This window comes from Maniola jurtina, chromosome 22 (genome assembly GCF_905333055.1).
Source record: "Maniola jurtina chromosome 22, ilManJurt1.1, whole genome shotgun sequence".
Lineage (NCBI taxonomy): Eukaryota > Metazoa > Arthropoda > Insecta > Lepidoptera > Nymphalidae > Maniola > Maniola jurtina.
The window spans coordinates 491,196-503,706 of NC_060050.1; the positions used below are offsets into that span (position 1 = coordinate 491,196).

The 12,511-nt window shown below is 34.5% G+C and overlaps 1 protein-coding gene across 1 annotated transcript in view; it reads right to left on the reverse strand.

Annotated features, from left to right (window-relative positions):
* The window catches only part of LOC123876721 (homeotic protein deformed), a 77,356-nt gene extending 73,062 nt beyond the window's left edge, over nucleotides 1–4,294 (reverse strand). The window contains exon 1 of the mRNA XM_045923029.1: nucleotides 4,030–4,294. The gene's annotated coding sequence lies outside the window, so the exon portion shown is untranslated. The remainder of the gene's footprint in view (nucleotides 1–4,029) is intronic.
* Nucleotides 4,295–12,511: the final 8,217 nt, after the last annotated feature.

Sequence of the window (12,511 nt, forward strand, 5' to 3'; positions counted from 1 at the left end):
CATTAATCAATGGAAAGAGCTTTGATAGGTTTTATTAAATTTTACTAAGTAAGCTTGTTAGTCCGTGTTCCTTGTGTATCATGGATTTCTACAAAAAAAAATTACTCTACATTTTATTTCAATAGGTACCTATATTATTCAAACATTGCATATCTACGATAGTTTTATAATCTATTTTTGTAAAAGTGTCCATATTTTTATGTAGCTATTTATATTGTATAACTAGCTGATGGCCCACGACTTCGTCCGCGTGGATATTGGTTTTTAGCCCCCGACCCAAAAAGAGCGGTGTTATAAGTTTACGTGTGTATGTGTGTATCTGTGTGTGTGTGTATGTCTGTGGCATTGTAGCTCCTAAACTAATGAACCGATTTTAATTTTGTATTTTTTTTTGTTTGAAAGGTGGCTTGATCAAGAGTGTTCTTAGCTATAATCCAAGAAAATCGGTTCAGCCGTTTAAAAGTTATCAGCTCTTTTCTAGTTACTGTAATGTAACCTTCACTTGTCGGGGGTGTTATAAATTTTTAATTTACACTTGTTGAACTTATGGAAACTTTTTGCTTTTCCGGGGAAAAGTAGTGTAATTAAAGTGACATTCGCAAGAAATCTCAATCTATTTCTGCTTTGCGGCGTGATTGAAGCCTTGAAGGACAAACCAGCAAACAAACACACTTTCTCATAACATGGGTAGTGATTAATTCATGATTTACCTAATCATTTTCATACACTAGTTAACAATACGAAATTAATCGTTTTATGTAATCTTTAATTACAAAATGTTTTGATAAGATTAACAATTAATTAATTATTATTATTACTAACAGTGATTAACAGTTTTACACATTCACCTTATCTTTTATTAGTAAAATATTAAAAAAAATGCTACGTCAGCATACGGAAAATATTAACTTTTAGTCCTTAGTTTTTTATAAAGATTATTATTAAGAAATGGAACAGATACCTACCTACCTACCATAACTTACTGACTGACTGACAATTAGTAAGTTTAATTTAAAGACTAGCGTTTGAACAGCTCAAACGCTGTCGACTAGATACTTTAATTTCGAATAATTTTGCTTAAAATCACTAATCGATTATTTTTATTCGTTGTAAATCATGGCAACTATATTTGCGGGATCTGTAACGTAGACTCCACGTTAAAAGTTCCTACAGGACCTTAAAATAACCTATATCCACGCAGACGAAATCGCAGGTACAAAGCAGTGATAGCTAAGTGGTTAACACATCGGCCTCCTTGTCGGGGTGACAGGGTTCGATCCTGAACACGCACCTCTAACTTTGCATAGTTATGTGCGTTTTAAGCAATTTAATATTACTTGCTTAAACGGCGAAGGAAAACTTCGTGAGGAAACTTGCATGCCTGAGAGTTATTTCCCCATAATGATCTCGAAAAGATGTGAAGTTTTCCAATACGCACTTGCCAGCGTGGTGAACTATGGGCTTCCACCAAACCTTTCTCTTTCTGAGAGGAGAGCCGTTCTCAGTAGTGAGCCGACGACAGGTTGACAATCTACTTAGTTAAGATAAGATAATAACTTATTTGCAAGAAAGATGGAAGTTTATAATCAGAAGCCTCTTTAATAGTTAATTAACCTCTTTAATAGTGATTTGTTTGCGTTTTACCTGCCCTACAGTTATATCCATATAGGCATGTATTATTATAGATTTAGCTGACAGCGCGCTTCAATTGACGTCATAATTTCGTCTCGTAACGTAATCGTAACTCAATAAGGTCGCCATGTTTCAATAACACGATCATTGCTTTAATTTGCGAAAGCAATTCATGGTAATTAACTTATTCTGTTCGATAAATTATGATAGGTACATACCTACATAATTATTATCCAAACCTACTAATCCATACTTAATAATATTTTAAAAGCGAAAAGGTGTCTGTCTGTCTGTCTGCTAGCTTTTAACGGTCCAACAGTTTAACCGATTTCAATGAAATTTGGTACAGAGTTAGCTTACATCCTGGGGACGGACATAGGCTACTTTTTATCCCGGAAAAGCAGAGTTCCCAGGAATTTTTAAAAAACCTTAATCCATGCGGACTGACTGACTAACCTATCAACGCACAGCTCAAACTACTGGACGGATCCCGCTGTTTTGCTTGCAGATAGCTAGATATACGCTAAGGATTTTTGAAAATTCAACTTCTAAGGGGTACGAAAAAAGAAAAACATTTTTGAAGAAAGGAAAAATTTTGGGTAAAAAATTATCGGATTTGTCGACGTGGATAAATTTTTTGAAACCCTTTGTTTTATCTTGAAGATGCTCTTCTTATTTCAAACGAAATTCAAAATTCAAAATATTTTTATTCAATTAGACTTACAAGTTCTTTTGAAAGGCACCTAGGTACACAATCTACATTGTGAGGATCATGTATCATCATTTGACATGTCAAAACATTAGATAGGTATTTGATGGATAGATGGGACAGACTTTCTTTCAAAAGTTCGCCTCAGTCGATATAGAGTTGGGAAGCGACGGTTGTCGGTTACATCAATATCATAAAAATGTACTTACACAACTTGTAGGCTATTGCAACTTTCTATCAATCAGGTATCTGTCCACATCCACACATTTTATATTAGGAATTGCGATATCAATATTAGGTAGATACTTTTATCTAAATTTTTTATATCTTTAGAGAAACTAACCAATCCAAACACACTAGAGGTACTTAGGAACTTATTAATTACCAGATAATAATAAAAAGCCGCACCTTTGTCCGCGTGTATCTTTTTTGCTTTTTAATTTGCGAGGAAACTGATTTTCCAGGATAAAAAATGCCTGTCTAAAGGATGCAAGCTATTCTGTACCAGTAATGATGCCCGCATCTTCGTCCATGTGGATTTAAGTTATTTATATAAGTAAATCCCGTGGAAAATTAAAACTCTTTAATTTTCCAGGGCCTAAAGAAGCCTATATCCTTCCCCGGCAAGCTATATCTATGTTCTATACCCATCTATAGGTGATTATGACATCAATGTCTGAACCAAATGTCGTTAAAGTCAAGTTAGCAGACAAACACACACACTTTCGCATTTAGTATGGATTTCTTTTTACAGAAAAGACCTTTCAAAGCTTTGGCGCTCTCACTTTTTGCCGTACTCATGATATAATAGCCTAAATTGTAACACGATTTGCCTAGAACTCCTAGAAGTTGGATTAAAAGTTTTTAAAAACTGTAATAATAAGAGTACCTATTAAATGTAAAGACTCTACTTATCAACTCTATGTTACCTACAAAGGTAGTTTAGGTAAATTGATTAATACCGCGAAATAGCTGGCAGAATATTATGTAGGTACCTTCTGAATATCATTTAATAGGTAAAGCAACTAGGTGAGTTCACCTGTTTCCTTTTTGCATAACTAAACAAAACATGCACATACAACCTCTTTTTTAACCCCCGATCCAAAAAAAGGGGTGTTATAAGTTTGACGTGTGTATCTGTGTATCTATCTGTCTGTGGCATCGTAGCTCCTAAACTAATGAACTGATTTTAATTTAGTTTCTTTTGTTTGAAAGGTGGCTTGATCGAGAGTGTTCTTAGCTATAATCCAAAAAAATTGGTTCAGCCGTTTGAAAGTTATCAGCTTTTTTCTAATTACTGTAACCTTCACTTGTCGGGGGTGTTATAAATTTTTAATTCACACTTGTATTAAATAAAAATACCAAATTTAAACCACCAAAGTTAAATTTAACAACAAATCAATCAATTTGATTACCCGATAACGTCCGTATTAGATCAATATTATCTCTTTCCGAAATCCGATTAATTTATTCGCCATTAGATAAAAATAATTAAATGTGCACTGTACACATAGGTACAAAACAGAAAACCTAGGCATCTAATTAACAGATATGCAATTTTTTTAATATAATTAAATAAAAATTTAAAACTGTATGCAGCTAACAGCTAATTAAAAAATTAAAGCATTAATTCAATAATAATAATCAATGCTCAATAAAAAACCTAATCTAATAAATGAATAGCTCACCTGACCGGTCGTATATCCGTATCCAATCACATTACACTAAAAAGAACCCAATTAAAAAAAAAAAGGTCACAGATTAAGAAACGTTTAAAAACAATCAGCGGTAATATCGCGTCAATTAATCGTTTCCGAACGTACTCGTAATGTCAACGCATTGTGGCGGGAACAATGGACGCTCACGGAACCGCTTGCGAGCGAAAGTACGACGAGCGAGCGAGCGTGCGAGCGTGTGGGTAAGCGCTTATGTGAGCGGCAGAGCTGTTAACGCGACGATCCTCACAGTTAGACTAACTCACATCCAAATCGCTTAATTTTATGAGTTGTTGCCTTCTCCACCCCTCGGTGCGACGGCTGACGTAGCCTTTGCACGACGTTCGATACAATAAACTTACATGAAAAGATAACTATTACGATTATTAGCTATATTATTATAGCTCAAAATTGCACACCTCAAGTGTGCTATTTTGAATTTAATTTAAATATTATATTATTTTATTTTTGTAATTTTTTTTGGGTTTTTACCCTAATAATAATAAAAAAACTATAGCGAATATAACGAAAGTTTGTGTGTATGTTTGTTACTCCTTCACGCTAAAACTACTGAACGGATTGGGCTGAAATTTAGAATGGAGATAGATTATACCCTGGATTAGCACATAAGCTACTTTTTATCTCGGAAAATCAAAGAGATTTCAAAAAATCTAAGTTCGCGCGGACGAAGTCGCGGGCATCAGCTAGTACATGATAATTATCATTTTTACAAAGTTACCTGGGACTTACATGAATTCAAATCGAATCACATTGGTTAAAATTGTTATGTTGTTAACAGTTATTTGGCTAATTTCACGACGATGAACTGTAGTTTGACCTTTTAAACAAAGCTTGAAAATGTTAAACTGCATTAACTATTCTACAAGTATTACAAAATAATAAGTTTCCCATATTTATCTACAAACTAAAAATGATGCCTGTAAATTGTAAAATAATCCACGTGCATTGAGATTTTTAAAAATGCCCTGGGAACTCTTTGAAAATTTTTCGGGATAAGAATAGCCTATGTCCGTCTCCGAGATACATGCTATCTGTGTACCAAATTTCATCCAAATCGGTTAAGCAGATGGGCTGCGAAAAGCTAGCAGACAGACAAACACAAACTTTCACCATCATAATAATAATATTAGAATGGATTACGGTAACGTTTGGAATATTATTAGCGAGGGATTATCATCATTAAATGATTTGAAGATAAAACTGAATTCTGATATAATTAGCATTACGTAAACCTTGCCCAGGTAATTTATCGGTATTAAATTACTTAGCTATAAAAACATTGTGCAGGTTCTATAGTCTATCATCTAGGTATCTTCATTTATATGGTTGTTGTGTCAATAGGTGGGTTAGTGAAATTATGTATTTTAGTAACTTAAGTCGTTACTAAACATATTTTAAAGTTAATTTTTTATCAAACTAGTATATCTTATCCAAATGATCGAAACACCAAATTGATATCAACAATGGACAAGTGCCTCAATACCATACCAATCCACGAAAGATATGAGTAATTAGAAATCGTTCAATTGATATCAGTTTAAGGGTCATATCATACGCGCCACAATCACACCATAACCACAAAAATATATTCACACGTAATAATATTCTCCTGATTTCAAGCGTGTGCCCAAACACAGGTAAATTCCTTCACTCTCATAGTCCAGTGGGGCGACAACCAACAATCCGATAGAAATGCAAAGAAATCAAGTGCAATACCACGGTTTAACTGCACTGTCAACTTTCTGATTCTGGACTGCTATTGAAAATTTCTTGACTGCAAAACACAAAAAGCCAATTAGTTGATAAGAGTAATAAAAGCCGGGGCTTCATGATACGCAGCCCAATGAGTTAGTTACGAGTGGAAGCATCCCATTTGCACATACCGTAGCTTAAAGCCGAGTTGAACGGCTGTGACGAATGGGCGGTCAATACTGACGAAATTGGGGTCACATCGACAACACACAACGCGAGCAAACCAGGGTGGTTTGCCACTTACGTGCAATTATTTTAATGGTTGCAACAATGCTACTTAGCTAGTCAGCTTCAGCGAGACCATTTACACAATGTGACCCCTGCTTAGCGAGATTTTTGCCGCAGTGGTATGCTTATGAGACTTGTAGATCAATTGATTGCGATTTTTAAGCAAAGTTGACCCAAGTCGGTTACTGGATGATTGACTGACTCAGGATATCCGTAATTTTCATTTCCTCCTTACCTTAGAGCTACAATATACATTAAGCTGTCACGTTGGTATCGGTTATTATCACTAACATCATAACAACTGTTAAAACCTAAAAGTTTAACTTTCGTTTTATCAGTCGAGTTCTATGTGGAATAATCTGGGAACCCACCGCATTATTATCCCAACAAAGTTCATATCATTATCATCTATGAATGGAAAGGAGTCGCAACTCAGCAATGAGAAATACGGCGCAGAGTTTTTAATGTGGTCCGTCTGAATAGAAACTTAAATTAGATAATGTATCATTTATGGTACAACATCATAAAAATTGGTTTCCGATAATCAATACACGGGTGTGCTGTTTACAAATCAGCAATTCCGTATTTCAAAGATGATAACGCTCGTGGTATTATCAAAAAAATGCAATCTTTTTATTACTTCGTTTAGCTATTTCTCTTATTCTACTAATACTGTATGGATCAATTGTCAAATATTTCATGGCTATTGAACGAATTTGACATTTTGACAGTTTTCATGTACTGCTAAAATTAACATCTGCTAAAATGCCGAATTTGTTAGTCGATCACTCAGTTTTCAATCGCCAAATCTATAACAGGCCCGATTTTTAATTCAATTCAATTCAATTCAATAATCTTTATTGCGAATTTGGGTTAGTTTACAGATCTTAAAACTATTATTGTTAGGTGCTCCAAATTCTACCTTTCGGTATGCAATAATACAATAACATAGTCATGAATACAATCTTGACATACCATTATAAATATATAATATTCTAATTATTATTATTACAAATTCATTCAACATTAATAGATTCAAAATTATTTTTAATATGTACCTACTCTAATCAACTTTAATTCTATATACAGTATATATTATTTTGATGTCAATATTTTTAGTGTAATAGGAATTATTATTTTACAAATCAATTATAGTTATAATTAAATAGTCTAATCTAATGTGCCAACATTTCATTTATCGAGTAAAAACATTTATCTATTAGCCATGTAAAAAGATTCTTTTTAAATTGTTGGAGGGGTAATATCCGTAAGCCGGGAGGGAGCTTATTAAATATTTTTATACACATGACATAGCTGCATTTTCCGTAAGATGCATTAAAAAACCTATGTGCAATGACCAGTCTGTCGCCGTTTCTTGTATTTCTCGGATAAATATCTCTTGCTTTTATAAATAGATCATTATGTTGTTTGACAAAAATACAGATTTCATAGATATACATGCACGGAAGTGGGAGAATACGTAATTTTTTAAATAGTGGTTGACACGAATCCAAATAAAAAGCTCCTGTCATAGCTCTTATACATCTCTTTTGGGCTATGAAAGCTCTGTCAGCCTCGCTAGAGTTTCCCCACAAGATGAGGCCATATCGAAGTACTGATGCGACATAGCCATGATAGGCTGCCAGGACTGTATTTAGAAAGGCCGTTTTTCGTAATCTATATAACACATAAACATAACTATGAATTTTTTGGCATACCATTTCGATGTGCTCTTTCCACTTTAGATTTTTATCTAGAAGTACTCCTAAAAATTTAACATGCAAGGCTTCTTCTATTTGGGTATTTGTATAATTTATATTGAGGTTGTAGTTATTAGAACGGTCACTTAAACTAAATTGCATAAATGAGGTTTTTTGTATATTAACTTTAAGATTATTATCCTGCAGCCAATTTAATATTATTATTATTAATTTCATTATTAATGTAATTTTCATATATATTGATTTCATTTTTATTATTGCATGTCACGATTATTGATATGTCATCAGCGAATAAATAACAGTCATTTTTTGTCACGCTAGGAAGGTCATTGATATAAATTAAAAATAATAATGGTCCAAGGACGCTTCCTTGTGGAACACCGAATCTATTAAATTTGAAGTTTGATTGGTGGGCTATTATGGTAGCCTTCTCGTCGATAGAATTAACTACTTTATTTAGAATTAGTAGAATTTACTACTTTAAATGAACAAGTAACCTAATACATTTTCATAAAACCCCGACTGCAGTTTGCACGTCATCTTTTTCAGCCCCCATATTAAAGCGCATAAAATTTGCAATTCGGTTTTTTTTAAATTGTATGTAATTAGGTACCTAGTGACATTCACGCCATCAAGACGGACACATATACGTATAGGTCAAACACATAACCCTCCTCTTAGGCGTCGCCGCAGTCGGGTAATTAACTCAATGTACGTCCTTACAATGTCACACCGAGCGAGGCATTTAGCGCCGGTACAGTAGCAATAACTCAGCTCAGGAAATCACGTCATCGCTCTATTACAGCGCGCACACTCGCGCGCACACACACACACCACTGCAACGCGGTGTGTCGGATAGAGGGATGCAGCGTTCGACTCATTATGGTGAGATGAACATAATTTGTTTTGTTTTGTTTTTTTTTTTAAAAAGAATATTAGCCAAGCTAGTCATAACTAATACTCCACTTTCCCCTCCAATTAAGCGTAAAACTTGTGCCAGGAGTGGGTACGACAATAGTGCGGGGTTTGAACCGCCGACCTTTCGAAATTCAGTCCGCTCCTCAACCGTTGAGCTATCGAGGCTTACATCGAGATTTACAAAGAACGTAACCCATCAAAAGTCAATGCAATGCAATTAAAACATAGTTCACCACCAGCCCTAGCATGATAGGTAGAATGATAATTTTCCAACCATTAGCATTATCTTTCTTGGCGCGCGAATGTGCAATAAAAACAAGGTAGCAAGTCCAAAGTAATTGCTACAGAACTAAATCTTCTCCAATAAAATTATAAGTAATTCAATAAAAACGAATATAATAAATACTCATAACTACTTAGAAAGCTTAGTTTGATAACAAGTCAAATGTATATTTTTATGTATATTATCTTATCTAACTAATAACTCTAACACGATTTTAATGCATGATCTTATATTTTATTACAATTGAATTCGATAAAACGCTTATTGAATGATAAATTGTAAAATTAAGTCAGTCGGATTACAGTAATCATTTGTGGGGCAAAATGTTTTTTAAATTTCAAAATAATATTTTAACTATGCATCTACATTCTACAATTTTTGGAAGTCAAATAGGTACGCAAATTATAACGTTGGCAAAAACAAAAACTACGAAGGATCCAAACATGTCCTGGGCCATATCAGTAGGGATAGGTGGAAATAAAATCCAGTCTTACCTACCAGGGGAGGATACCTTGGTAGGGGCAAGTGGAACAGACCAAAGAAGACTACCAAACGTATACATGACTTAGTTTGCCAATTGGCACCCTAGCTCTAGCCTCTGTGTTTAGATTTATTAATTTTTTCATCTTAAAAAATAATATTTAATTTTCAATCCGACGCACCCTGTCTTCGCGAACGGCGCATGCTCCTAATTGTGTGCGTTGCCATCACATCGCATTGTTAATGCTATGTATCCATTTGACATATTAACGTGCGTCGTATTAAGCTATATTACGCTACAATATACATATTTCATGTACAGGGTGTTGCCGGCACATAACATCGTCGTTGTCGTCGTCCCAAACGTTAACCGTCCACTGTTGGGCATAAGTGTCTCGTAAGGATCTCTATTTTACAAGAAAAGAGTAGGTACCTACCTACCTAAAGATGAAACGAAAGACATAGCATTTAAACAAAAACTTAAAAAATGGCTTATCCAAAAATGTTTCTACAGTGTACAAGAATTTTTAGATGAATAACTCAGGTTAGTTATTTAATACTTACTAGCTGATATCCGCGACTTTGTCCGCGTGGATTTAGGGTTTCCGGGATAAAAAATAGCCTATGTGCTAATCCAGGATATTATCTATCTTCATTCCAAATTTCAGCCAAATCCGTCCAGTAGTTTTTGTTTGAAGGAGTAACAAACATACACACACACACACACACACATACACCCAAACTTTCGCCTTTATAATATTAGTGTGAAGTGTGATTAGTGTGATTATAAGTTACAAAAAAAAAAAATTAAATAACCTGGGTTATTCATCTAAAAATTATTTTTTTGTGTAACTTATAATACGATATGTTATTAGTATGATGGTAACTAGTAATACAATTGTAATAATGTGATAGCGTGTTATTTATCAAAATCTAGTGAGTAGTTAGGAGTTACCACGTAACAGAGATGCGTACCTATATTATAATAACAAACACATCAACCAATTTCAGAAGACTGCTAATAGAATAGAAAATATTTTCATTAAAATAAACTTTGACAAGCGCTTTTGAATCGTCAAAATAATTTAACACTGGTTCGGAATACCGTTCCTACCGAGAAGAACCATCCCTTTTGTAGCCGAGTGGAAACTGGAAACCTACATGTAGATCTATACTAATATTATAAAGAGGAAACCTTTGTATTTTTGTATGTTTGTATTGAATAGGCTCAAAAACTACTGGACCGATTTCAAAATTTCTTTTACCATTACTTAGAGGGATTCTTCCGAATCCGTATAGGCTATATTTTATCCCAATCCCGGAAAATCAAAGAGTTCCCACGGGATTTTGGAAAATCTAAATCCACGCGGACGAAGTCGCGGGCATCAGCTAGTTGTAGATATAATAGGTGTACTAAATCAAAGTTTGGGATCATCCTGTGCAGGAGTTACGTTACAACAGTAATTAATCCGCCAGTTCGAGAGATGCACGGCTTTAATTAGAGGCACGCTGTATAACTAAACATATATTATGTACCTATTATTAGATATAAAAGAATATTATTTCATCAACATCAAAAATTAGCTTGACTTTTTATATTCGTTGTACCTATAGTTTTACTTTATAACTTCCTTCGAAATATACCTATGTTTACTAGCTCATGCCTCCGACTTTGTCCACGTGTATTTAGGTTTAAAAATGAAAGATTTTTCAGGATAAAAAGTAGCCTATAACACTTTTCTGGTCTTTAACTATGTATATCCACACAAAACATTAGGTTTGTTTGTTGTTTGTTCCATTGCGGTGTGATTGAAGGACAAACCAACAAAGAAATACACTTTCGCATGTAGGACTTTGTGTAGTAATGGGTAGTGACTATCATCGTTGTTTTTTTACAAAATTATGCAATTTTTTACAAATTATAAAAAGTTGTCATTCAAGTAGCGCGTATTTCAGTTTTCACGCGCCCTGTATAAGACGCACGTTATAACAGTAATTAAGCCGACAGTTCGCGAGATTCACGGCTTTAATTAGAAGCACGCTGTATATATTTGAAAGCTTTGTTTTATTATTTTTTATACATATCTAACTGGCACTCTTGGCCAAGAACTGTCAATTCCTATATTTCCACTAAATTACTACTAGCTGATGTCCGCGATTTCTTTCGCGTGGATACAGGTTTTTAAAAATCCCGTGGGAACTCTTTGATTTTCCAGGATAAAAAGTAGCCTATGTGTTAATCTAGATTCCAGGTTATAATCTATCTCCATTCCAGCCAAATCCGTCCACTAGTTATAGTAAGGAAGAGTAACAAACATCCATACATCCATCCATACATACAAACTTTCGCGCTTAATAGGATGGTAAATCTTGGTCATCTGTCGATTCCTATATTTCCACTAAATTAGTATTTTGACAGTTACCTACTCGTTTGGAAGGACACATATTATAATTAGATTATGCGCGCAGCTTCGCCCGCGTGGATTGGTCAGATCCCCTGCAGCATCAGAATTGAGGAGTTGGAATCCAAATTTTTCATGGAATAATGTCGCAAAGATCCTCTATCGATCAAAAAAAATTACGCAAATCGGTTCAGAAATCTCGGAGACATCAGTGTAGATAACAGGGTAGAAAAACACAACTCCTCTATTTTTTAAAGTCGTTTAAAAGAATAGCCTATGTTACTCCTTGGTTAATCTTCTACTTGTCTATGAAAGTCCCGTCAAAATAGGTTCAGTCATTCCCGTTCAAACAGACAGAGATTTCAATTTTATTTATTAGTAGTAGATATGACCTCCTGTATGATTACAGTGACCGAACCAGCGATAAAAATTAGCAGGAACTGTCGGGAGAGGTCGAGACCCTCACAGCGGACCATGAAGTCGCGTTGCGTTGCGAGCTGAGTCCCTGTGAAAAACTAGTCGGACTTACATCGACTAAATAGGTAGATAAGTATAACTGGAATAATTTATGCTTATAATGGAAATCACTCACTATAGTTTAAACGCTAAATATTATCATATACTATGGTCAAACCTTTCTCATTCTAGGA